At 46.7% G+C, this 23090-nt stretch overlaps 1 long non-coding RNA gene across 6 annotated transcripts in view; it reads left to right on the forward strand.

Annotated features, from left to right (window-relative positions):
- The window catches only part of LOC106845409 (uncharacterized), a 44470-nt gene extending 24215 nt beyond the window's left edge, over window positions 1-20255 (forward strand). For 5 of the 6 annotated variants that reach the window (XR_011506195.1, XR_011506194.1, XR_006533099.2 and 2 more), the window contains one exon: window positions 6632-13955. This is a non-coding gene — a long non-coding RNA (uncharacterized lncRNA). The other variant, XR_011506196.1, reaches the window with a different exon arrangement.
- Window positions 20256-23090: the final 2835 nt, after the last annotated feature.

A 23090-nucleotide genomic window follows, 5' to 3' on the forward strand; every position in this document is an offset into this window, starting at 1 on the left:
CCCCCCAGCCCCGGCCCCTCACTGCCTCCCCCTCTCCCTCTATCTCCCTCTCTCTCTCATTGAACTGGTTCTGTCAATAGACACTGTACTCAGTCGATTCCAACTAGACATGAACCGGGCCCTGGGCCCTGGAGGGCACCTGAGCTGAGCCGGAAGCAGCCCCTGCTCTCAGGGAACTCAGGTCCTTGCGGGCAGAGTGGAAGCTGGGTCCAGCAGATTTGCGTTTAGGGTTAACTTCTGTTCTTCTGCTTCCCGGCTGTGTGCGTCCTTGGGCAAGTTACTCCCTGAACCTCGGTTTGCCCAGCTGTCGGATGGGGACAGACTAGCAGTAAGAGCCTCTTCTTGGGGCTTGGCTGGACCCATTTAAGGAGACAAGGCCGGCAGCTTTGGCACAATGCAGAATGGTGCTCTCTCAATGGGACATTTTATTACTATTTGGGCCATAAAGAAGTCCACAAGTAACTGGAGCGCTGGGCACGACAAGAGAGTGTCTCAGCTGAAGACGCCTAAGTAAGCCAAGGGCTCAGAAGGCAGGATGACTTGGGGGGCTGGTGGGGGGCCATGACACTTCAGGGGCCACGCGTCTGAAGGCCCAGCGCATGGCTTCCCTAAGGCACACATACACGTGGACCCACCAAGGTCAGGGCTGCAGCTGTCCTTTAACTGGGCCAGGGGGAGCCTGGCCGTTTGGGTCAGGGGGCTGGCACCCCGGAGGGCACCCTCCACCCTCCACCTGGCTGGAGCACAGTTTTCTCTGAACCAGCAAAGCAGCAGGCAGGACCTGCTGCTGCATCCCCAGGAGGGCTGGCCTCTGTGGGGACAGCAGGGACAGACCAAGGGGAGAGACAGACCAGGGTGGGAGGGAGGGAGGCCTGGCATGCAGGTCCCCTCCAGAGATGAATCAGGTCCTTGCAGAAGCTTTGTGCCCATGGGGTCCTGGGCATCTCAGAAAATGGTCCAAGGGCAAGGGGGAAAGGGACGGGGGTCCAGAGCATCCTATTCATTGCTGCCTTGGTGTCACTACCTGGGGACTCAAGAACTGGTCTGCAGTCAAAGGGAGTTCTGGCTCAGGCTCTGAGCCGGTGACTGGATCCAGGCCAGAGTGGGTGCCTTGACCGCAGGACACCTCAGCCAACCACAAAGTGACAGTTGGCATTGACCGAGCGCTTAGCACGTGCCGTGAGCTTGCAGGTATGGTCTCCCAGCAATCCTAGGAAGTAGGTGTCTGTTAAGTTCATTTTTTACAGTTGAGGAGACTGAAGGTCAGAGAGCTTAAGCTGCTTCATGTACTTAGCCATCTGTGAAGCTGGAACCCAGAGCCAGCTTTGCCGGACAACAAGCTCCAAACCCTTAACTAAGTGCCCCGAGCCACCTCCGTGGTGGACCAAGAAACCAGCAACAAGGGGTGTGTTGGGGTGGAAACCCCGCTCGAGCTGACAGGCTGCCTCTGGCAATGCACCCATTTCACAGATGGGCTGGCAGGCTTTGCTTCAGTGACTTGCCCAAGGCCACACTGCCAAGGAGTGGAGTCCATTAAAAAAGGGAAATCTTAGCGTGTGGGAGCTGGAAGGGGTCTCTGAGCGCTTCCTGTCCACAGCTCATTTCCAGACAGAGAAACCGTGGCCCAGAGAGGGCGGGGCCTGGCCCTGGCTGGAGCTCTTTCTCCATCATCTCGGGCCATAGGTCTCTCCCCAGGGAACTGCTGACCCTTAACCTGTGAGTTCTGTGGAGCATTTGAGAGGAAATGGAAGGCAGACTGGGGAGAACAGCAATTAAATACGAGTGTCCAGGTGCTCATCCAGAGGCCAGTGAGGACTCCGTGACCGGCCACCAAAGTTCCTGCTGGGCTTCCCGGAGGAGGGTGGAGGGAGAGGAGTAGAGGTGGGCGAGGGGGAGAATGCAGCCGAAGTTGGCCCAGCTCACAGCCTTTCTGCTGGGTCCTCCCAAGTCCCAGAGCTGACTTGCCCCCCACCCCGGCCCCATGGCAGGCATAGTGGGGGCAGGGCGGGGGACTGAGGGGTTCTGGGGCTCCTCTTACTGCCCCAGCCCGTCAGGAGTCCCTTGATAACCAGGAGGGAAACTTCCTGCGCCCTTCCCCTCCATTCTCTCCACTCCCCTCCTCCCCTCCTCCAACCAAGAGGGGTGCTTGGCAGAAGCCCCTGAAGCCACAGCTCCTCGGTTTTGCACCTGAAAAATGGGGGTGCTGCTCCCCTCTCTAGGTCCTTCAGGGCAAGAAGCTGGGAGGCCAGCAGTGTGTGATCCTAACACTGAGACGGAGCCTGCGGTTCTGAGTCAGTGAGTCTAACCTGCGCTCACTCCTCCTGCCGAGATTTATCAGGCTCCTGGTGCTGCGGGCAGCCCTCCGCTGGGGACCCGGTGCCAGGTGGCGGTGGAGCAGAGAGACCCGGGGCTACCCTCATGGACCTCCCCATCCCAAAGTCCAGTTCCCAGTCTAAGGGTCAAATGTCATGAGTCTAAGACAGGCTTATTCGCACAAGAGTGGTTCTAACAGACCCAAGATGTTTCTGGAAGGAGGAAGGAGGAAGGAGGGAAGACGGGGTGTGGAGAAAGGCGGGGTCAGGCAGGGTGCTCATTTTCATGTACGTTTTCAGTGAATTTAGTCTTCTAGGATCCCTCACATCTATGAACACGAACGCCTTAAATACCACGGCTGATAGAATAATAGCACTTGTCTCTTGCAGCGGGCCCTCCACCCAGGCATCTCAAACGCTCTGTGAACATTAATTAATTAAGCCCCAATTAAATAGTTATCAGTGCCTGAAAATACATTTACTGCACACGTTCGACTGGCTCCTGGTTTCCTGATTGTTACTCACCCCTGCCGTCATCACTGTGGAAATAGATGAACGAGGGCGTTTCAAGACGGGGTTCCTCTCTCCTGGGGCGCACAGAGCTGCTGGGAGACTGTCTGCTGGGGACATGGGTTCCAAGGGCACAGAATGGGCCCCCAGGTCTTGTCCGTTGTCTGTCCTCTTGCTTCCTTCCATGCTGGGAGCTTCCTGGGATGGACTGTGCATACCAGACTCTTCCAGAAGAAAAGTTCTAGGTCAGCAGTGGCCTGTTTCCCACTCCCGCGGTGTAGGTCTTTCCCTTTCCGCTTCTCGTTTGAAGAGCAAGTGGGTCCCTGAGGTCGCTTTAAACTCCCAGTTCAGCGATCCTCTGGGGTGTCCTGTCCAGTGGTTTCAGGCTCCTCTTCTCTGGCTTCTCCCAGAGGACATTTTTCCCTGGAGGAAGCGCTGCTTGGCCAAGTCCTGTGCTGGCATCGGGGTGGGGATGAAGGAGATGTCCCATATACAGCGCAAGGACCTGCTGTGTGTCGGGCAGGGCTGAACCTCAGTGATGGGGGCAGTCCTCATTTCCCTGGGGCACTGCGGACCTGGGCGTGGGTGCCTGGCATGGAGTCTGAGATCCTCTGGCCATCCTAGTGCAGAACAGCAGGCAGGAGCAGAAGCCCCCACTCCAGGATTGGGATGAGGCAACGCAAAGAAAGGGAGACGTAAACAGGACCAACTGGGAGTGAGGGACCCCACGGAGGCATCTGAGGGGCAGAGAGAGAAGGCGAGTTTGTTTTTCACGGTGGCCACGGCCACGGACGTGGCATTTTGAAGAGAATCCATGTACAGAGGAGTCCAGGGACCGTGTGAGACGCTGTGCCACGCCTACCTTCTTTCTTGGGGCTTCCATTTCTTGAAATTGACTGGGACATGTGGTACCTCTGCTGGTACTTGGGTTCCCAATACAGCTGAATTTGCTTAGGAAAAAAGGAGAGCCTATGAGCTCACATGTGAAAGCAAACAGTGAGAAGAGCAGGAATGGAGCAGACCTCTGTGAGGACTGGGACATGGGACTCAGGCTCTTCCAGATTCCAGCTGTTCCTGCCTGCTTCTTTCTGCCTCTGAGGAACGGCTCGGCCTCATTCCTCTCCACTGCTGTGGGGAGGCGAGCGGGATGATTTTCAAAATACCGATTCATTTTCTTTAATAGTCATTGACTTATTTAGTTTTTTTCTTCTTCTTGAGTAAACTTTGATCATCAAGATTTTTCTAGAAATCCTCAATTTCATATATTTTCATATATAGTAGCATAAAGTTGGTCCTGGGATTCTCTTATAATTCTTAAAACTTCTACTGTATCTGTAGTTTCATATTCCTTTCATTCTTAATATTAGATATTTATGCCTTTATTCTTCTTTTCCTTCATTAATCTTGCTAGATGTTTGTCTATCTTATTGTCTCTTCAAAGAAACAGCTTTTGGCTTTGTTGACCATTTTTGTGATTGTTGATTTCCTTTTCATTTCTGCTCTTATCTTTATTGTTTACTTCTTTCCACTGTTTTTTTTTTTTAAAGCGTCTTTAGTTAGTCAGAGCTCTACTCATGAATGTTTAAATCATTCTTGTTTTAGAGTAAAGGCACTTAAGACTACATATTTCTCGATAAATGTCATTTTAGTTCCATTCTACAAATTTTATTTTGCATTTATCCTCAGTACCACATATTTTGTAATTCCCACTGTGATTTCTGTCTGTGTCTTTGAGGGGGCTCAGGAAATCATTTCCCTTTCCTCCCCTGGATTCTGAACTGAGATAAGATGAAGAGTGGGGGCCCGGGATCATCTTTTGTTTATTTTTAACTGATAAAGACAAGGTTGGAGGATGAGGGTGGATGTGACAGGCAAGTGGGCTCCCTAATACTGAAAATGGGGACGTGGCAGCCTCCACCCCAGTCCCTGTGATGCTGTGGGAGGTGGGTGGGGAACAGAGAAGGACCGCTGCCTGCAGGCAGCTCACTCCAGCCTTGGTAAGTCAGGCAAGGCCATTTTATTCCCCCACCCCCGCCCCGGGAGGGACCAATCGGCCAAGTCACTCTCTTCCTCTTTGGATCCGAGGATGCAAAAGGAAGAAAGACTGGGAGTGTTACTCTAATTCAGCTCCCTCCACGTGGATGGAAACATCAGGACTAGGACAGAAATGTTCCTACAACAATTTCCTCTTGGACCTATGAGTCACTGAGGAGTGTGCTTTTTAATTGTCAAAGATGTAACTGTTGCTGGTTTTAATCTGCCTTGGTAATCGTCGTCGACGTCTAATTTTGCTGCATGGTGGGTAGAGGATGTGGCCTGCTTTACCTCAACTCTGACGTTTGTTTAGGCTTTCACATATGACCTGACAGAAGGGCGGTTTTTATAAATGTTCCACATGTGCCTGACGGTCATGCGCTGTATCGGTTTGCCAGGGCCGCCGTAACAAAGCACCACCGAGCGGGCGCTTAAACCACAGAGGTTTATTTTCTCGCGGGTCTGGAGGCTGGAAGTCCCAGACCGGCGCGTGGTGGGCAGGGGTGGTTTCTGCGGAGCCTCTCTCCGTGGCTTGCAGACCACCGCCTTCTTGCTGCGTCCTCCCAGGGCCCCTCCTCTGTGTGGCACCCTGGTGACTCTTGGGGTGTCCAAATTTCCTCTTCTTGGGATCGGCTTAGGGCTCACCCGAAAGGCCGCCTTTTAACTTAACCACCTCTTTAAAGGCTGCTTCTCCAAACTCAGTCACCCTCTGAGGTCCTGGGGGCTAGGGCTTCAGCATGGGAATTGTGGGAGGAACACAGGTGTGTCTTCCTTGTCGGAGCAGGTGCGTAAGTTCATGCCGGCCTCTGTGTGTGCTCACCACCCCATCAGGCTTGTTAATTCTGTCGTTCAAATCTTTCAGATCTTTAGATTTTTTTCTGCTTGATCTATTCGTTTCTGGGGAGTATTAGAATCCCCCATTCCTTTCATGGACTTCTCAGTTTTTTGGAGTAATTCTTCCAGTTTTTGCTTTCCTTATTTTGCGGCTATGGAGTTAGGTATAAAAAGCTTATTATTGTTGGGCCTTTTTGGTGGGTTCTTATTTTAATCATCCTATAGTGGCCCCCTTTATCTCAGTTAGTATTTCTTGGCCTAAAGTGTATTTTGTCTGATATTAGTATTAGCATATTGGCTTTTGTTTGGTTAGCATTTGCCTCCTGTATCTTTTTCCATCATTTTATTTCCAGCCTTTCTTTTTTCTTTCGCTTTAGAGCATGTCTCCTAACCGGCATGATATTGTGTTTTGTTTTGTTTGTTTTGATCCAAGATGACATCCTCTGTCTTTTAACAGACAAATGAGCTCAATTAACATTTATAATGATTGTTGATATATTTTGACTTACCTCTACCATTTTATTTTCTTGATCTATTTACCCTGACTCTTAAAATTATTACTTCTTATGTTCTGTCATCTGTTAAATTTATAGTTTTCTTTCTTCCTCTTTTTTCTTTGATAGTTTAGAAACTGTGGATGTATTTCTATTGTTTAATGGGTTGCCCTTAAATTTTTAACATTGCTACCTAGAAGTATATTTTCCTATGCCCAATGTCTAAAGCAGCACAGTCTAATAGAAATATAATATGAGTCACATGAATCATTTTATATTTTCTACTAGTCACAGTGAAAAGTAAAAAGAAACAGGTGAAATGAATTTTAGTAATATGTTTTATTTAACATACATCAAAAATAGTATTAATCAATGTAAAATTATTAATGAGATATTTACATTTTCTGTGCTAACTCTTGAAATCTGCTGTGTATTTTACACTTACAGCTCATCTCAGCTCGGACCAGCCCCGTCTCCACTGCTCAGGAGCCACATGTGGCCTGCGGCTGCTCCATTACCACGTGTCTGAAGTTATGGGTACCTCTGTCCTCAGCAGGAGACAAGCACTGGAACATTCAGTATCCTCTGTATTCCCCTCCCCACTTCCTTGTTCTTTTTTAATATCAGTTTTATCAATATCTAATTTACATATAATCCATGTACAATTTCGATGAGTTTTGATAAGTGAATATATCCATGTAAACATCACCGAAAAGAAGATAGCAAACAGCTGATTTTTTGCTTTCTTTCACTTTAGATTAATTTTGCCTTTCCCCAGATTTCACATAAATGGACTTACACAGGATGTGCTGTTTTGGGTCTGGCTCCTGTCACTCAGCATAACATTTTCGAGAGTCATCCATGTTATCGTGTGTGTCGGTAGTTTGCCGGTTTGTTCCTTTCATTCCTGGGTGCTGTTCCCTTGTGTGGAGGCGTCATTTTTCTTTATGCAGTCCCCTGTTGGAGGACATTTGGGCTGTTTCTAGGTTGGGGCTGTCGTGGAAAGGCCACTGTGAACGTTGGTGTACAAGTCTTTGTGTGGACACGTTTGCATTTCTCTTGGGTAAATAAATGCCGAAGAGCGGACTGGCTGGGCGTGCGGCAGGAGTAAGTAAGTTTATAAGAAACTGCCGCACGTGGTTGTGGCACGTTGCATCCTGCTCAGTATTGTCTGAGGGTTCCAGTTGTTCCATGTCCTCTCCAACACTTCGTATGGTCGGTCTTTTTAAATCTAGCCTTTCTAGTAATGTGAAGCGCTATTTTGTTGTGGGTTGTTTTGTTTTTTGCTGAAGAAAAATCACCCTGAGCTAACATCTGCTGCCAATCTTCCTCTTTTTGCTTGAGGAAGTTTCGCCCTGAGCTAACGTCTGTGCCAGTCTTCCTCTATTTTGTATATGGGTCGCTGCCTCAGCATGGCCACTGATGAGTGGTACAGCTCGCACCTGGGAGCCACTGAAGTGGAACGTGATGAACTTAACCACTAGGCCATGGGTTTGGCCCCCATTGTGGGTTTTAGTTTACATTTCCCTAATGACTAATGATATTGAGCATTCTTTCATGTGGATGAAAAAATATACGTATTTTCCTATGGATGAAATAATATATGGATGAGATAATATGCAATGAAAAATTCATATATCTTCTTTTGTGCAGTATCTGTTCAAATCATTTTTTTTTTTTTTTGCTGGGAAAGATTCACCCTGAACTAACATCTGTTGTCAATCTTCTTTGTTTTTTCCTCCCCAAAGCCCCAGTGCATCCTGGTATATTCTAGCTGTAGGTCCTTCTAGTTCTTCCCTGTGAGCCACCACCACAGCATGGCCACTGACAGACGAGTGGTGTGGTTCCACGCCTGGGAACCGAACCCAGGTCACTAAAGTGGAGAGTGTCGAACTTCAACCACTAGGCCATCAGGGCTGGCTTTGTTCAAATCTTTTAATTGGGTTATTTGCCTTTTTCTTATTGAGTTGTAGCTGTTTAAATATTTCAGACGCCAGCCTTTCGTCAGATTTGTGTTGTGCGTATTTTCTCCCAGTCTGGGGCTTGTCTTTTCATTTTCTCAGTGATGTCTTTAGAAGGGTAAAAGCTTTTTAAAACTGATGGAGTCAAAGTTATCCATTTTCTCTCCTACAGTTTGTACTTTCATGTGTTTAAGAAATCCGCTTTCCCCAAGGTTGAGAAGATTTTCTCCTAGATTTTCTTCCAGCAGTTTCATTAGTCTACGTTTTAAACTTCGATCAATGATCCATTTCAATTTAGTTTTTGTGTGAGGTGTGAGGTAAGGATTGAGGCTCATTATTTTTCCATGTGGAGATCCAGTTGGGTGCAAGTGGGAGTGATGGATGTGCAACTTACAGATGATGCTGTTAAAAGGAAACAGGGTGTCTTTCCCTTTCTCTGTTTCTACTAATGGGAAGGTGGATTCAGTGGAGCGCCATCTTGCTCTGGGCACAAGAGCAACACCACAGGGATCGTGGAATGACAAACACCTAAGGAGGCTGTGTCCTGAACACCATGAAGCTGTTACATGAGCTACTCATGCCCAGACTGTTACTTGGGGAGAAATCAAGCTCTATCTTGGTGAGCCACTGGCACACTGGGTCTCTGTCAGATCAGCCAAACCTCTATCCTAACATAATAATTAGCAGTACCAGTATCATTCGCCAATGTATTTGTTCACGGTTACTTCTCAGTACTCTTTCCCTTTTGGTTTATATTTCTTCTTGGCAGAGAACATCCCTTAGGAGTTTTTCACCAAGAGTTTGGGGGATGAAAAATTCTTGAATTTTGTAAGTTTGAAAAAGTTTTCATTTAGCTTTCACTCTTTAGTGATGGTTTAGCTAGGTATATTATTCTAAGTTAGTAATTAATTTTCCTCAACACCCTGAAGGTATTATTCCATTGTTTTCTTGCCTCTTTTGTAGTTATGAATTCTATGGGTTTGCCATTTCTTTGTGGTAACCTTTTTTTCCCCTCCAGGGGCACTTTTAAGATTTTCTCAGTCTATAGTATTCTGTTACAGCAGACTGAATTCACTAAGACAGGCTATTTATTCATAGGCTGCCATGAACATTGGTATATCTGTCCTGTAAAATATATGTACACATTTCTACTGGGTATATACCTAGGAAGTATATGCATACATTCAGCTTTGGTAGATTATGCCAAATTGTTTTCCAAAGTGTTTGTGCCAATTTATTCTCCAGCCAGCAGAATATGAGAGTTCCAGTTGCTCTGCATCCTTGCCATATTATCAATTAAAAATTTTAAATTCCTAGTGTGTGCAGTATCTCATAGTGGCTTTAACTTGCATTTTCTTGATAACGAATGATGTTGAACACCTTTTCCAATGTGCATTGGTCATTTGGATGTCCTCTTTTTTGATGTCCTCTTTTTTGATGCAAGTCTTTTTGCCCATTTTCTAAATGAGGCTGTCTTTTTCACATTAGTTTGCAGGAGTTTCTCATATATTCTGGACATGAGTTCTTTGTTGGAAATATGTATTGCAAATATCTTCTCCCACTCTGTAATTTTCATTTTTATTCTGTTGATGTTCTTTTTTTTTTTTAAGATTTTATTTTTTCCTTTTTCTCCCCAAAGCCCCCCAGTACATAGTTGCATATTTTTCGTTGTGGGTCCTTCTAGTTGTGGCATGTGGGACGCCGCCTCAGCGTGGTTTGATGAGCAGTGCCATTTCTGCACCCAGGATTCGAACCAATGAAACCCTGGGCAGCCTGCTGCAGAGCGCGCGAACTTAACCACTCGGCCACGGGGCCAGCCCCTGTTGATGTTCTTTTTGATGAACAAAAATTCTTATGTCAGTGAAGTCTAATTTGTTGCTTATTTTTTAAAGATTAGAACCTTTTATGGGGCCGGCCCAGTGGCTCAGTGGTTAAGTGCACACATTCTGCTTCAGCGGCCCTGGGTTTGCTGGTTTGGATCCTGGGTGCGGACATGGCACCACTTGGCATGCCATGCTGTGGTAGGCGTCCCATATATAAAGTAGAGGAAGATGGGCATGGATGTTAGCTCAGGGCCAGTCTTCCTCAGCAAAAAGAGGAGGATTGGCAGCAGATATCAGCTCAGGGCTAATCTTCCTCAAAACAAGAACAAAAACAAAACACAACAAGATTAGAACCTTTTGTGTGCTACTTAAGAAATCTTTTCTTAGTCCAAGGTCTCTTTCCTATGTTACCTTCTCAAAGGCTTATTGTTTTACCTTTTACATTCAAGTCTATGATCCGACTGAAATTTATTTCTACACACGGTGCGGTAGGGGTCAAGATTCATTTTTTCCCATATGGATATCCATTTGACTCAGAACCATCTATTGAAAAGAGCTACGTTCCTCCCATTGCCCTGTAGGGACAACTTTGTCACAAAATAAGTGACCTTATACTTATGGGTCTTTTTCTGCGCCCTTTATGCTGTTCTGTGGTTCTGTGGGGCTGTTTTTCTATCCTGTGCCAATATCACAACCAGCTTAATTTCTTCTGCTTTATACTTAATATATGATAATGTGAGTCTTTTAACTGTTCTTTTTTAGGATTGTCTTGGCTGTGATTGGTCTTCTGTATTTCCTTGTACATTTTAGAATCAGCTTGTAAATTTCCACAAATATTTGCTGAAATTTTTATTGGAATCACATTGAATCCACAGATCAACTTGGAAAGAATGTAATTCTTTCCCATATTGAGTCTTCTGATCCATGAACATAGTATATCACTATATTTATTTGGGTCGCCTTTAACTTTTCTCAGTAATGTTTTGTAGTTTTATGTATAGAGATCTTGTCCCTCATTTTCCCCCAAGTACTTGATGTTTTCTGGTGCATTGTAAGTGATATCATTGGCGAGTATTTAGAAAGGCAATGGATTTTTTTTTTTAATGTTGACGTTTCACCCGGGAACTTTGCTAAATTCACTTACTGATTGTAATCACGTATTTGTTAATTCTTTCAGTGCTTCCGTGTATACAGGCATGTTGTCTGTGAACAGTGATGGTTTGTTCTTTCTGTCCAATTTTTATCCTTTAAATATCCTTTTCTTGCTTTAGTACACTGAATAGGCTCTCCTGTACAATGTTGAACAGAAGTGGTGACAGTGAACAGCCTTGCCTTTCTCCTAAGCTCTGGGGAAAACTTCCAATATTTTGCCGTTAAGTATGATGTTTGCTGTACTTTATGTTAGATATTGTATCATATTAAGGAAATTTCCTGCCTATTTCTAGTTGTTAAGATTTTTTATTCTGAATGAATATTAAATTTTACTGAATGCTTTTTATGCATCTACTGAGATGATTTTGGTCCTTTATTTTGTCGACATTGTGAAATATGTTGATTTTTAAAAATCTCTTAGAATTATTAAATCACCTTGCTTCCTGAAATAAACCTCACTTGATCATGGTGTGTTATGGACATGTTTGTCAGTGTTTGTCAACATGACTTGATATTGTTTATTTTTTAAAATTTAGCCATTGTAATAGTCTGTAATGGTGTCCCATGTGGTTTTAATATGAATTTCCCTTCAGACTCAGGAATGAAATTGAGCATCTTTCATCCACTTATTCACCACTCACACATCTTCTTTTGTGAGGTGACTGTTCAAATCTTTTGCCCATTTAAAAAATTGTATTGTTTGTCTTTTTATTGTTGAGTTTTGAGAGTTCTTTGTATATTCTGGATATAAGTCCTATATTGGATATGTGGTTGGCAAAGTTTTTTCTCAACCTGTGGCTTATCTTTTTAGTCTCTTAACAGTATCTTTTACGGAAGTAAAATTTTGAATTTTGATATAATCTAAGTTATCAATTTTTTCCTTTCTATACCATGCTTTTGGTGTCATATCTAAGAACACTTGGCTTATTCCAAGTTCTCAGAGATTTCCCCCCATATTTTCTTCTAAAAGTTTTATTGTTTTAGATGTATCATTTAGGTCTGTGATCAATTTTGAGTTAGTTTTTGTATAACATGTGAGATAAAGATTGACAGTCTTTTTTTTTCCATATGACTATCCAAGTTTTTCAACCCAATTTGTGGGGGGAAAAAGAAAACCCAGCGATCCTTTCTCAGTTAACTTGCCTGTGCCCCTTTGCAAAAAGTCAATTCGCCATATTTGTGTTGTTCTATTTCTGGATTCTCTGCTCTGCTCCACTGATCTAGGCGTCTGTCCCTTCACCAACTCCGCACTGAGTGCTGTCGCTTTACAGAAAGCCTTGATCTCAGGCAGTGTGAGTCCTGAAACCTTGTTGTTATTTTTAAAAGTTATTTTGATTAGGGGCCAGCCCAGTGGTGCAGCGGTTAAGTTTGCACATTCTGCTTCAGCGGCCCGGGGTTCATCAGTTTGGATCCCAGGTGTGGACATGGCACCGCTTGGCACGCCATGCTGTGGTAGGTGTCCCACATATAAAGTAGAGGAAGATGGGCACAGATGTTAGCTCAGGGCCAATCTTCCTCAGCAAAAAGAGGAGGATTGACAGCAGATGTTAGCTCAGGGCTAACCTTCCTCAAAAAAAAAATTGTTTTGATTATTCTACTCCCTTTGCCTTTCTGTGTAAATTTTAGAATTAGCTTATTGATTTTTCCAAAATTTTCCTAGGATTTTATTTGGGATTAGATTGAATCTGTAGATCAATTTGGAGGTAATTGACAGCTTAACAGAATTGAGTCTTCCAATTCATGAACATGGTATATCTCTTCATTTATTTAGGTGTTTTAAAATTTCTTTCATTAGTGTTTTCTAGTCTTCAGCATACAGATTTATACCTGAGTATTTCACTTTTCCCAGTGCTGTTTCTTAATTTCAATTCTAATTGTTCATTGTGAGTATATAGGAATACATTTTTTTGTGTATATTGACTTATATTACGTGATCTTGCTAAACTCATTAGTTTATGGGTTTTTTAATATAGATAATTATGTTGTGTGTGAATAGAAGGAGATTTCTTTCTTTCCTTCCAAGCTGTACGCCTTGTTTGCTTGTTTGTTGCACTGGCTAGGAATTCTCTTACGGTGTTGAATAGGAGGAGTGAGAGCAGACACCCTTGTCCCTGATCTTCACAGGAAAACAGTTGGTCTTTCATTAAGTGTGACGTGAGTAATCCAGTACCAAATTCCAAACCAAGGGTCTGCTTTCTAGAGCCACTTTCTAAGCTTCAGTAAGCAGAACTGAGATGAAAAGGAAGTGCCACTAGTGTTTAGGGAGTACAGTCCCAGGGAAGCTGGAGTGAGAGAAAAAGAAAGGTGGAAGAACCAATATGAAGGTGCCTTATTGAGCTGGTCACTGGTCAATGTTGATCACGACCGATTGCTTGATCCTGTAGAACCGTCTTGCACATGCCTGGGCATTGAGTGGATCCCACAGCATTTCAAGCACCAGCAGCCACAGGAAGCCCATGGCGGGAGAAGCAGAAATGCTGTCAGGTTGTGCTGTGTGGAGTTGTCTATGCAGCATTGCTTGGGACAGAATGACTGGCCAAGACTCTCATAGACTGGTGCAGCTGCAAGGATTCAAGATGGCAATACGAGTACATGAGAAATGTGCTGTTCAGTCTGTCTCATCTGTTTTTTAAATTTTCATTTGCATACATGCATATGGCTTAAAGCATCAACTAGGTCCACAAGGCTATTATGAAAAACTGTCCCCTGTCCCTGAATTCCTCCATTTGCTGCTCCCCAGAGGCAAACAACTTCAATTCTTTTAACTGCTGTTTTTGGAATTTACCTCTATATCGCTAAATAACATGCTTTATTGATCCCTTTTTTTCCTTTCAATTTTAGGCATTATCTTCCAACTTTCCCCAGCAGAAGATGAGGAACTAGCTGCCTTTCATCAGCACCACCCTGCCTCCATCTTCTGCACATATGCTCCCTGTCCACCATTCTTCCAGCATAGTCAAATCACAATAAAGTCTACATTATTATGATTACATAGGTCCTCTTCACTCCTGTGCCATGCAGAACACTACAGTTATTTTCCTTTTCTTCTACAATCTTATGTTTACCTTGTAGTTAATATTGTCTAGTTTTTATTTATTAGTTTGCTTAGTTTCCTGAGTAATTATCATGGATTCATCTCAAACCCTTCCCCAGCAGCACGAACTGCCTCTTGATACATCCAAGTGCATCAACCTCCCAGTTGCATCCTCTTGGAAGCATTTTCCACAGATCCTTCCGGTCTGTTCCAATCTCATCTGGCTGCTTTCCAGGCCTGTTGGGATCTGCCTTCCTCATCAGCTTTAGGATTCCCATTGTTTCTCTTATGTATTGGTTTCCCACCTCAACCTCTTTCTTGGTCTACCTTGTTTCGATGGAGCACATCCTCTAGTAAATTCCCAAGAAAGAATAGAAGGGAGTTAAACTTTTTGAGCCCACTTATTTCTGAAAACATCTTTCTTCTACCTTCACAATTGATTGATGGTTTGGTTGGGTATAGAATTCTAAGTTTGAAAAAATTTTTTCAGGATTTTGAAGGCATTTGCTGCAATGTGGTCTAACTCCAGTGGCGCTGTCGAGAAGTCTGATGCCATTCCGGTTCTTGATTTGTTGTATTTAACCCGGTTTTTCCTTCTCTGGGAGTGTGTGTGTGATTTTTAATTTGTTCTCAGTGATCTGAAATTTACAAGGATGTGTCTTACTGTGCAAATATTGTCATCCATTTTTTTAGATACTTGGTGGATATTTCCAATCTGGGAACTCTTATCACTTAATTCAGAGAAACTTATTTGAATAACTTATTTGATTATTTAACACCCCCCCTCCCCATTTTCTATTTTCTCTGTTCTTTGTGGGACTTCTCTTATTTGGATGTTAGATCTCCTGTTTTTGTTTTTTTTAAAGATTTTATTTTTCCTTTTTCTCCCCAAAGCCCCCCGGTACATAGCTGTGTATTTTTAGTTGTGGGTCCTTCTAGTGGTGGCATGTGGGATGCTGCCTCAGCATGGCTTGATGAACAGTGCCATGTCCATGCCCAGGATTCAAACCCACCAAACCCTGGGCCACCGAAGCGGAGTGTATGAACTTAACCACTTGGCCATGGGGCCGGCCCCAAGATCTCCCATCTTGATTATCTCATTTTCATGTCTTTTCTCTCCTATGCTTTGTCCTTTTGCTCTGTTTTCTGGAATATTTGCTCATCTGCAACCTTATCTTCCAGTCCTTCCACTAAGCTTTTAACTTGTGCTATCCAAGAGATATTTTTTGTTCTTAGAACGTTCCTTTTTAAAAACATCCTGTACTTGTTTAATGTGTGCTGTCTCTCTTCTGTCTTTGATGATACTAATGATATTTTTTTTGGCATCTTCTCCTCCTTCTTGTCATCATCATCTGAGTCCCCTCCAAATTGCTTTTTTCTCCATTTGCTATTGCTTGGCTCTGGGTGAGGGGCTTCCCTCATGAGCCTGGAGATCCTTGGCTTTTGCACCCAGAGGCTGCTTGGAAGCACAGAGCTCAGAGCTGGCTGCCCGCTGGACCCCACTGGAGGCTGATCTGTCCGGGCTCTTTCATTGGGGGACTCTTGATGTCACTGCCTTTAAGTCTTTCCTCCAGGCCTTCTGAGATCTGCCGAGAGCTACCTCTCAGTCTCCTGCACAGAGGCTCACACCAAGCCTGGTTGCCAGTTGGTAGTATCAGTATTCAAAGTGAAGAGCTTCTCCCACTTCCCTTGTCTTCAGAGAGATGCCCGTGCCCCAGCTGGATCCGCTCTTCCCCTGTACAGAGTCCCTTGGTTCTCCCCTCCAGGGAATAAGCCATGTGTCTTCTGCGGGAATACGGTGGGGGCAGTCACCTTGGGGGGTGGGGGGATCTTGGTTACTGACTGCTCTTTAAACTGTCTTTCAACAAATCCCCTGTGGTTCAATCTGCTTTTTGCCTCTGCTGCCAGAAGTACCTGGCACTCGATTCCAGACCCTTGGGGGTTCTGTTTGTTCTGGAATTTCCTCACTGCCACCTTAGGCAGAGAGGAAATTTTTTTTTTTTTTTGCACCCACTAAGTCAGTTCCCACTCATCAATCTGCTTTCCAATTTCAAAATTACCCCACTTTCTTTGTCACTGTAATGTTTTAAAAATTCCTTTTTGTGCCGTTCTGGAGGAGATTCTGGAGGGAGTGGGGATACATGCCTGTGTCTAATCTCTAGCTCTAAGCAGGAACCCTGGCTGCTCTTTTTTTCATTATATTTAATTCTTTTTTCTATTTCCCCAAACTTCTTAGTCATTTTAATCACAGCTATTTGTGGTCTCTATCTGCTCGATCTACCATCCGAGGTTCCTGGGAGGGTCACGCCTCCCATTGGTTTCACCACTGACTCTCACTTACGACGGGCTCTTGTTTTGTGATTTTTCCCTGTGAGCTCATCTGCAGGGACCTTCGTCGGTCGGGACCCTGGGCAGCCCGGGTTCAGGTCGTGGTGCTCGCATTGTTTCTGCCCAGGGCCCAGGGGTGTCGCCAGCCAGGGAGCCCTTTTTGTGTTAAGTTCTTGCTTTCAGGGTCTCTAGAGCACGACGGTGTAAATTTAACTCCCATAGCCCTTGAGGATACGTCTCTGGTTAGGAATCCCTGGAGCAGCCCCGTATCTTACCGGAGGGCCTGGCTGTGGCAGATCAGCTTCCTGGTGATCCGTCTGAATGGTTTTTTAATTTTTATTTTTATTCTCATCCACCTTTTCACTGCGAATGGAAGAGTGGCTCGCAGGCGGGTCTCATTTTCAACTCTCTGCTTTGTGGAGCCCCAAGCCTGATTTCTTGTCCCCACAGGGACTGCACTGCCCACCCCCCAGGCTGCTGAGACCACAGCCCCTGCCCTACCCGCGCCCAGCACAGCACCAGCCCTCCTGCCTCCTGCTCTGCTTTTCAGCTGCTTCTTTGTTTTGATCCCTGGGGAGTGCCCCTCCTTTCCTGCAAGCTCAGCCATGCATTTAAAAGGGTGTTTGTTATATTTTAGCCACCATTTCCAAGGAGGACTTTGTAGCAGGCGGGTTCTCTGCTGTCTAAGTCACAATACTGCTGGAAATGGAAGTCCCGCCTGTTTGCTGTTTTCTGATGTCTTGTGCGTCTCCGCGTTCCCCACAGCAGAGCAGTAATAGAGGCCTCTGGAAGGGGAAATGGAATTGAATCGACACATTCCCACCTAATTGGGGATTTTGCCAGGGGCCACAGCAGAGTCAGGGTTCCTCCTGCAGTCCTGCTGTTTGGAGCAAGAGTCTCAGAGAATATTTAAGATCCATCCTGGGCTGGCCCCAGCCTACTGTGGGTACCCTCCTAGGCCTCTTGCCCTCCAGGCACACAGCTGACCACCAGCCCCATCTCACTCTTCTTTGAACTCGCTGGCCCAGGCGGAGTGGCGGCCCCAGCGCCTGGCAGCTCTCCGCACGGAGTTTCAGGGCTGTTGGCTCGCCGTCCAGCCTCGTCCACCGGACTCGCACTCCCCGGCGCCAGGCCCAGTTCCTTTCCCGTCTGTATCTCCAGCATCCTCGCGGTAACGCATAAACATCCGAGGCGCTCGATAAACGTGTTTAATGCGTGCAGGCGCGAGCCGGCATTCTCCCAGAACCAGCTCCAAGCACAGACCTCCTATTTTACAAAATTAAAGCAGCTGTTACAGCCGGGTCGCTAAACTCACCTTAACCTCCCTCCCGCGTGGCAGACCCCAGCCCTGCACTGTAGGAGCAGAACTAGCCTCTGGCGTTTTAATAGGGAGGTGGCAGCCATTGGGTTCAAACGGACTGTAATTAGCCCTCCCCAGAGCTGCGGGGTCTCCTCCTGGGGCAGGGGCAGGAGGGAGCTGAGCAGGAGGGAAAGATTTGCTCGCTGACTCCTCCCCCAGCTCCTCCGGTCCCCCTCTCCAGGGTGGGCGGGGTGCCAGGGCATAAGCTTGGGAAGAGACATCTCTTACCACAAGGGGACCTGGGTGCATGTCTCCCCAAAGCTGTGGCCCTCCGAAACTTTGTCTCTGTGGGTCTCTCATCTGCCAGGGCGGATGAGTGAGAGGAAGGTCCTAGTGCCCCAGTCATGGTGAGTTTGCAAAGCACTTTCCCTCTGATGAAGGAACCCTGGGAAGGGACTTTGCTGGGGTCACACATGGCAGGGGTCACACATGGCCGGGGGCGGGGGTGGTGGTGGTGGTGGTGTGGCTGCACTGTCCAGTTGGCAGCCATCAGCGACACGTCACCACTTAGCAAGCACACGGAATGTGGCCAGTCCAAATTGAGATGCGCCTTAGTCTAAAACACACACCAGATTTCCAAGACTTAGTATGAAAAACAAAAAAGTAAATATCTCCTTAATAATTTTAAATATTTATGACATGTCAAAAGGATAATATTTTGGATATATTAGACTAAATACAAATATTATTACAATAAATGCCACCAGTTTCTTTTTACTTTGTTTTAATGTGGCTACCAGGAAATTTTAAATCGCCTACGTGCATTTGTGGCTGGTGTCCTATTTCTACTGGACAGGCTGGTCTAGAGTCCGGGCCGCGTGCCTCGCAAGCAGACCTCCGTCCTGTACCGCCCTGGGCCCCCAGCAGGGCGGCGTGCTCCAGGACAGGAGGCATCTCTGCAGGCCGCCGCTTAGATGCTGGGGGTTTAGGTCTTGCTGTACCACCCAGGAGCTGTCTGACCGTCCCTGAGACAAGTCCCTTCACTCTGAGCCCCAGTTCCTCCTCTGTAAATGACACAGTTGTGCCCACAGGGGAACAGGGTGGCTTTCAGGATTCAGGATTCACAGAGAGCCCTTCCCGGTCGCCCATCGGTATCCTTGTCACACCGCCACTAGGCTGTGAGCAGCGCCAGGGCGGGGCCTCGTCTGCTGCATCCTGCACAGACAGGAGGCCAAGAATTCTGTGCTGAGCGAGTGAACCAGCGCTTGTCCAAGACCACGGGGCATTGGCTTATAGATGAAACCGTTTCTCTGGCTGTGGGGATGAGCCATTCTCAATCCATTTTCTACATTTGCAGGTATCTCATATTCATGAGATGCACAGCCCTGGGTGCAACCAGATTTGGGAGCTACCCCTGTCCTGATTTGGGGCCCCTTGAAAGCAGAACTTGAGTTTAGGACTTGGGAGTGACTCCAGGAGTCAGGAGAGCGAGTCAGGGGAGGAGGAGGAGCGATGGGGCGTCCTCTGCTGTGGGCGAGAGGAGGCTGGTTTCCACCAGGAGCTCCAGAAGCATGTGGAGACCCTCCCAGGACTGCCTTCCAGAAGACGGGAAGTGAGCATCTATCCACTGGCTCCTCTCCACCGCTGCAGGTCACCCCGGGGCCTTTGCTTCCCACTTCTGAGCTGTCTAGTGGCTCAGGAGGCTTTGGGGAAAGCCCCATGGCAGAAAAGCGCCTGCTTGGGTGGCGCACTCGTCCACGGGAGTCAGGGCTGTCCATCTGTTGCAGCTGAAATCAGAAGTGGGACGAGGGATGTGATGGGGCACAAAATGTCTGCTACGGTCCCTGAAGTTTACAGACACCAAAAAGAATTCAGAATTGCTGCCGCACGTGGACAGAGATCAGTGGCTGAACTTGAGGGCTGGTGTGGACAGAATGGGCTGTGGCTTATGGGCAGTTTCTAGAAAGCTAGCTGAAACTTCCTTTGTTCATTCAGGCCCTCATTCATTCATTCATTCATTCGTTCGTCAACCATATTTATTGTCCACTGCCTCTGGGTCAGGCCCTGGCCCAGCCCAGAAAGGACGGCAGAAGGAAAGAGGGAGGGGTAAGGAGGTCATTATATCAACCAAGTGCAGCCTTTCCTGATTCATAAATTAGGCAAGTCCCTTGCAAATTTCAGCCCTTTCATCTTCACAGGTAACAGCGTACCAATGTTGAATGTCACCCATTATCGGTGACAGCACAACCGAAAGCTCCTGAGGAGGGTTCAGCCTGTCCCCTGGGTCAAGGAGGACTCGGAAATGAACTCACTCCCCCCATCCTGCCTTCCTGCGTTCACTCAGCCTGCAACCCGTGAGCGCCCACTCAGTGTCAGGCTCGGTGCCAGATCTGGGGGTGCGACGGTGAGCGAGACGGAGCCCCTGCCCTCGGGAGCTCATGGTCTGGAGCGAGAGAAGGTACTACCCTTGCAGAGAATCCGGAGGCAGGCTCCAGGCCTGGGGAGGGGCGTGGAAGGGGCTGCAGCCTGCTGGGTCTTGGAAAGCTTACTGGAGGAGGTGCAACTGAACAGTCACCCCAAGGCCTCTGGGCCCCAGATGTGAGCTTCTGGCACAGACCAGACCTGGCTGAACCCCATAAGTGGCTGCTTGGCAGAAGACATTGGCAAACTCAGGCTTATTCTGGGCCATTTGCATATCATTTGCATCTATCTGCATATGCGGTGGCACAGCCTGGTCTCTTATGCATTTAAATTGCAAGTTATTTGTCTCTCTTTGAAAGCTCTCATTTTTTTCCCAAGGGGGGCTGGCTCCATTTCACCTACTTGCCCTTATAATGCGAGACTATTGAGCTTGCCCAGCGCGGTGCAAGGCTGTAGATCTTGGGGCACAATATACGTTTGATATTCTGGCTTTCAGAGTACTTTGTTATGTTTAAGGGACCCATGACAGCCTGGTGCAGAAGGGAGTACTGAGTATGCGTGCCCTGTGTTACAGATGGGGAAACTGAGGCAGAATGATTGAGTGAGGTTGGGTACCTCACTTGCCATGATGGAGGCAGGACCACAGCTAGGGGCCAGGGCCCCCGATTTCTGATCCCATGCTGAGAGGGCCCTGAGATGTCATCTCTTTGTGCAGATGGTCAAAGGAGGTCCAGAGAGGGACAGGGACTTGCCCAAGGCCACCCAGCTGGTCCAGAATGCAGCCTTGGCCCCCACAGCTCTGCCTCAAGACAATGGGCTCCTCTGCCAAGGTGCTTGTTTTTGTGGCTGTGTCAGTGGCCTCTGCCCCTTCAGAGGGGACCCTCCCTGTAAATACCCAGTGTGTTGATTTCTCCTTATCTGGGTTGCTGTTTAAGCCCCATGAGTGATGTCACCCAACCTGGCCCGTCTCATTCAACTAGGACCTGACTTTGCCCAGGTGTGAGCTGGCTGGAGTCCTCGCTGGTCTTCTAGCTGAGGACTTTCTCCTGCCCAGAGGCACAGTGTGGGCTACCTCAGAGGATGGACGTCCCTCCCTGGACTCAGCAGATGCACCTCTGACACGACCGTGAGAACCAAACTTGAGGACATCACCTTGTATCCTGAAATGTGTCAACAGAGTAGAGTGGGTACTTACTCAGGGCCAAGAATTGGGTCCAGCTGACCATCATCTCATTGGGGATCTTTATTTACAAGAAGAGAACCATGTGATTCACTGTTAATAACAGCTCCCATTTACTGAGCACTTTACCATGTGTGGGCATGGGGTGGGGCTTTTGCTCAAGTTACTTCCATTCCTCATCCCGCAAGGCAGGGACTGTGATTCCAATAGGTGAGGCCACTGAGGCTCAGTGAGATGAAGGACTGTGTTCAAGGTCACACAGCAGAGTTTCAGAGTCAAGGCTCAACATCAGGGCTGGCTGGCTTCAGACCCCCCAAAATGGCCTGCATGTTCTACTAAACCATGTGACTTCCAAAGTCAAGTCTAAAACTAGACCTAACACGAGCACTAAATTATAAGTCTTAGGCAGCATAATGTAAGGATTTACAAGGCACAGACTTGCTGGTACTGGAGGGATAGCTTATATCAGGTTAACTTTCTGCTGGTAACAATTATAAAATCTGGACAAAATATATAAAACAGATTTGTTTGGGATTACTGGAAAGTGACCAAAAGCAGGCAGAAACTGGAGGGGAAACAAGGAAACCACACTGGTGAGAGACATATTTATCTGGCTTTTCCCTTAAGGGCACTCCCTAGCTCATGTAGTGCATGGGGGATAGAGCTCAAGCGGAAAGCAGAAGGCTTATTGGCTGAGGAGTGGAACGTTGTAGTTCAGGGCCCCCAGAGCAGCTAGAAATCGGGAGAGAAAAATCCCAGAAAAGAGAGCCACAGAGAGAGAAAACTCCCCTCCAGTTCTTGGCTAATTTTGGCATGTGGTGTGACTCTAAGGAACCCAGGGGAAAGCACAGCTGGATGGCTGGAAGGACTGAGCAGAGGTTTCTGCTGCTGCTTGGCATTAAGGAGACAGATTTTCTAGTTCAGATCTCACCAAGTTAGAGTGGCATGGTAAACAAGCCAGGCTTTTCATCGAGATCCTGGGAGACCATGACTTAGGAGTAAGGATCAAAATAAACCTGCTCTAGCAAAGTCTAAAATCGAACCTCCACAGGATCAAGCCGAATGGCCGGCAATTAAGCAGAACAAGATGCAAAATTCTTCAGAGGAAGATCACACAATCCAGAAGCGCTACATTGTATCATCACAATGTCTAGCATAGAATTAAAAACTACTAGATATGGGAAGAAACAGGGAAATGTGACCCATAAACAAGATTTTTTTTTAAAGTCAGTGGAAACAGATCCAGAGACAATCTGGATGTTGGAATTATAGGCAGGCTTTTAAATAATTACAATGAATTTGTTAAAGGATCTACAGGAAAAGGTGATTATAATAGATGAAGACATGGGAAACTGCAGGAGTGCATTAGTTTCCCAGGGCTGCCAGAACAAACTGCCACAAACTGGATGACTTACAACAACAGATATTTATTCCCCCACAGTTCCAGAGGCTAGAAGTCTGAAATCCAGATGTCGGCAGGTTAGTTCCATCTGAGGGAGAATGGGTTCCAGGCCACTCTGCTGGCTGCTGGTGATGGCTGGCGATCCTTGCCCTTCCTTGGCTTGTGGATGCACCGCTCCAATCTCTGTCTCCATCTTCACATGGTGTCCTCCCTGTGTCTCTCTCCTCCTTATGAGGACACCAGTAAGATTGGATTAAGGGCCCATTTTACTCCAATATGACCTCATCTTCACTTAGCTAATTGCA

This window comes from Equus asinus, chromosome 10, assembly GCF_041296235.1.
Source record: "Equus asinus isolate D_3611 breed Donkey chromosome 10, EquAss-T2T_v2, whole genome shotgun sequence".
In the NCBI taxonomy this organism is placed as follows: Eukaryota; Metazoa; Chordata; class Mammalia; order Perissodactyla; family Equidae; genus Equus; species Equus asinus.